Source organism: Arachis hypogaea, chromosome 17, assembly GCF_003086295.3.
Source record: "Arachis hypogaea cultivar Tifrunner chromosome 17, arahy.Tifrunner.gnm2.J5K5, whole genome shotgun sequence".
In the NCBI taxonomy this organism is placed as follows: domain Eukaryota; kingdom Viridiplantae; phylum Streptophyta; class Magnoliopsida; order Fabales; family Fabaceae; genus Arachis; species Arachis hypogaea.
The window spans coordinates 96209940-96214472 of NC_092052.1; positions in this window are offsets into that span (position 1 = coordinate 96209940).

Genomic DNA, 4533 nt, shown 5'->3' on the forward strand with positions numbered 1-4533 from the left:
TAAAAGCGTGGCCTTTTGTCTCGCTATTGCCACCCTTTTAAAGCGTGGTCGTATCTCTCACTATTGCCACGCTTTAAAAGCATGGCCGTATCTCACACATATGGCCACGCTTTTAAGCGTGGGAATCTGCAAAAGCGTGGCTAAAAATAAAGCGTGGCGATAGAGCAACCACCACAGTAGTAGATGTGACCCTTTCAAAAACGTGTCGATAGCTAAAAAAGCGTGGTAAAAAGCTATCACCGTGCTTTTTTCAGCTTTTTGCCACGCTTTAAAAGTGTGCCAATAGACTTGTTTTCTAGTAGTGAATATTCCAAATACTTGGAGATATTTAAGACTTTTCTCATCAACATCCCATTCATAGAAGCTCTTGAATAAATTCCCTTGTATGCTAAATACAACACTCTAACTGTTAGCACCTCATGATCGTACTAAGATTCCAAGCGTTACTTACATATAAACCTTTTTATTTTATATTATCTTTATTTAATATTGAGCCTTCGCGAATACAAACCGAAGTTTTAACCAAGAAAACAAAGCATTAAATACATAGACTTATTCAAAGATCTAACTACTCAACTTGTAAACATAATCTTCTATGCTCCTGTAGCTCCGCACTAAACCTTCGCACCTGTAGCCGGAAGGGGTGGAAATAGGGGGTAAGAACTAAGGAGTTCTTAGTAGGATCGGGGCTAGAAGTTAAGTTCATTTTATTCTTTATTATACTTAGCCAACAACAACAAATTATGGAATACAAAAAACTTTAAACAAACCAAAGATATAGGGGAAAATAAATCAGAAAGCACACATGCCAAGCTATGACAAACCATAGAATGCAGTGAAATCACAAGTCAAGAAGCACACTGATGCACCACTATTTCGTGGTACATCTTGTACTTAATTGAGTGGATTTTTATCAAGTTTTCACCCACTTATTCATATGATTTGCAGGATTTTACAATCCCTTCCTAGTTTTATTCTATGGTTGAAAACTTGCTTCCTAGAGATCTTTAATTTGTATATTTTAATTCTCCTTTATACCATTCGATGCCGTGATCCGTGTGTTAAGTGTTTCAGGCTTTATAGGGCAGGAATGGCTTAGAGAATGGATAGAAAGCTTGAAAAAATGGAAGGAACACAAGAAACTAAGGAGATGACCAGCGAGCATCGACGCACACGCATGGCTCACGCGTCCACGCGATGTGAAGATATATGCAGCGACGCGTGCTCGTGCCTGACGCGTACGCGTGGATTGGACTCTGCACAAAAGATGGGCACGCGTGGACGATGCGTACTTGTGATAAGGAAATTTGCCAAAGGATGCGCACGCGTGACTGACGTGTACGCGTGACATGCGCGATCTGCAGAAATAACAGAAAATGCTGGGGGCGATTTCTGGGCTGTTTCTGACCCAATTTTCGGCCTAGAAAACACGGATTAGAGGCTATAAAGTGGAGGAATCCATTCATTCATTAACACAACATTATTATTCACAATTTTAGGTTTAGATGTAGTTTCTAGAGAGAGAGGCTCTCTCCTCTCTCTTAGATTTTAGAATTAGGATTTCTTCGTTTTCTCAATTCCAGGATTAATGTTCCTTTAATTTAATTTCTATTCTACTTTTAATTATTCTATTACTTTAGTTTATTTATTTTCCCAAATTGGTTTATAGATTCCTATGTTTAATTTGATTTTCTATTTAATACAATTTGAGGTATTTCAGATTTATGGTTGCTTTCTTCTATTTATGATATAAATAATTTGGATTTTTCCCCTTTTGGCTTTGGTTAAGTAATTGGTGACACTTGAGTTGTCAAATTCAGTTGTTGATTGTAAATTGGAAATTGCTGATTGATTTGGATCCCTCTAAAGCTAGTCGTTGACTAGGACTTGAGGAATCAAATTAATTAGTCCACTTGACTTTTCTTTATTTTAGTAAGGGTTAACTAAGTGGGAGCAATAACAATTCTCATCACAACTGATAAGGATAACTAGGATGGGATTTCCAGTTCTCATACCTTGCCAAGAGTTTTTCTAGTTATTAATTTACTTCCTTGCCAATTTATTTCCTTGTTTCCTATTTCAAAAACCCCAAAAATATACCTTTTTCCATAACCAATAATAAATCATACTTCCCTGCAATTCCTTGAGAGACGACCCGAGGTTTAAATACTTTGGTTATAAATTTTATTGGGTTTTGTTACTTGTGACAACCAAAGTTTTTGTACGAAAGGATTCTTTGTTGGTTTAGAAGCTATACCTACAACGTGATTATTTTTATAAAATTCTTTACTAGCAAAAATCTTCTCGTCACACACTGATGCATGGCTGAAATTAGACCAATTAAGAGATTGTGATATAAGAACAGCATTACAAGTATAGCTCTTAACCAGCAAAAATTCACCGCATCAATTTAGAAAGGTTGTCACAAAAGTTTAGAATAAAAATACTGGGAGTATGAGTCCTAGGTCGTCTCCTAACGAGTTGCTAGAAAGGGTGCTAAGTTATTAATCAGGAGTTTTCCGAGAATATTGAGAGTTGAATAACAGAAAGTAAACAATTGTAATTTAATGCAATGAAAATAAAAAGGAATTTATCTTATTCAGAATAAAAAGCCTTGACTGGGGGAATGATTAATTGGAAGTTCTGTCCTTGTCGGAATTCTCTCAAGTGTAGTATAAGAGGTTGTTATTTTCTCTTAGTTAACCCTTACTAAATAAAGGAAAGTCAAGTGATTGAGCTAACTCTTATTCGCAAATTCTAGTCCTCTCCCTTGGGAAGGTCTAGCATTAGTAAATACAGAATTAGCCAACAATTTCCAATTTAACTAACCACTTGAGAATTTTAACTCAAGTATCTCCTCTTAATCAACCCCCATGTCAACTAGGGCATCTACTCTATTGACATGGATATCATCTTCGTTATTAGGAGTTTGGAATAAAAAAGAGACATAATAATTTAAATAAAATAGAGATTCAAAATTAATTAAAAGTAAATGTAATTCTTTGCATTAACAATCCATGAAAATAATCCAATTACCACACTAAACAAGAATTAAGAATATGGAAAAAATAAATAAAAGAGTAAGAAAACAAACTAGAATAGTATCTTCAACGGAGGTGATGACTCTTCAATATCCAAAAGCAAAATCATAAAACTAATAAACTATGAATGTAAAAGAAAACCCAGAGGAAGAGTAATTTTCTCTAGATTCAGATCTAAAAACCTAAAAAACTCCTAATGAGAATGTGTGATGTGTCTCTTGAGTCTCTGCACGTTCCCTAGCTCTATTCTGTGTTTCTGGGCTGAAAACTGGGTCAAAACTTGGCCCGAAATCGCCCCCAGTGTTTTTTGTTATTTCTGCAGATCGTGCTTGTCATGCGTACGCATCAGTCACGCGTGCGGGTCATTTGGAAAATTTTCTTGTCACGCGTATGCATCGTCCACGCGTGCGCGTCTTTTGTGCCGACTCCAATCCACGCGTACGCTTCAGGCACGCGCACGCGTCGCTGCAAATTTCTTCATATTGCGCGCTCGCGTGAGCCATGCGTGCGCGTCGTTGCTCACTGGTTATCTCCTTAGTTTCTTTTGTTCCTTCCATTTTTGCGATCTTTCTCTCCATTCTCTAAGCCATTCCTGCCCTATAATTCCTGAAACACTTAACACAAGGATCACGACATCGAATGGTATAAAGGAGAATTGAAATATACAAATTAAAGATCTCTAGGAAGCAAGTTTTCAACCATAGAACAAGACTAGGAAGGGATTGTAAAATCATGCAAATCATATGAATAAGTGTGTGAAGACTTGATGAAACCACTCAATTAAACACAAGATAAATCATAAAATAGTGATTTATCAACCTCCCCACACTTAAACATTAGCATGTCCTCATGCTTAGCTCAAGGAGATAAAATAAATGAGTAGGGAAAAGTAGGACTCATGCAATGTAATGCAACCTATGTATATGAATGCGACTATATGCTAAAATGATTTTTGCCTACTTGGTTAAAAATAAATAAGTTCTTCAAGACAAAAATAACTCAAATTTCGCTAATTCAAGCTATACAGTAAAAACAAGTAAACTTGTAAGAAGACAGCTCATGAAAGCAGGGAACATAGAATCAAGCATTCAACCCTTACTGATAGTATATGTGCACTCTAATCACTTAAGTGTACAGGGTAATCACTCTACTCTATCTTCTCTAGTCATGCTTTCTAAACTTTGTTCTTCACCTAACCAATCAACTAGTATTTAATATACCAATGCAAAGATCATGAGGTCTTTTCTAGGTTGTAATGGGGCCAAGGTAAAGGTGAAGGTATATATATATGGCTAAGTGAGCTATAAATTGAATCCTTGATTTACCTAAGCTCTTACCTATACATACACTCTTTATACTTTTAAATTCATGCATAGCTACACAATTTTCCCACTTTTGTATCACATACTCATGCATCAAATCATATTTAATTTTATCCTATGTGCATTGATCTTTTTACTATACTCATTATTGGGGTAATTTTGTTCCCTTA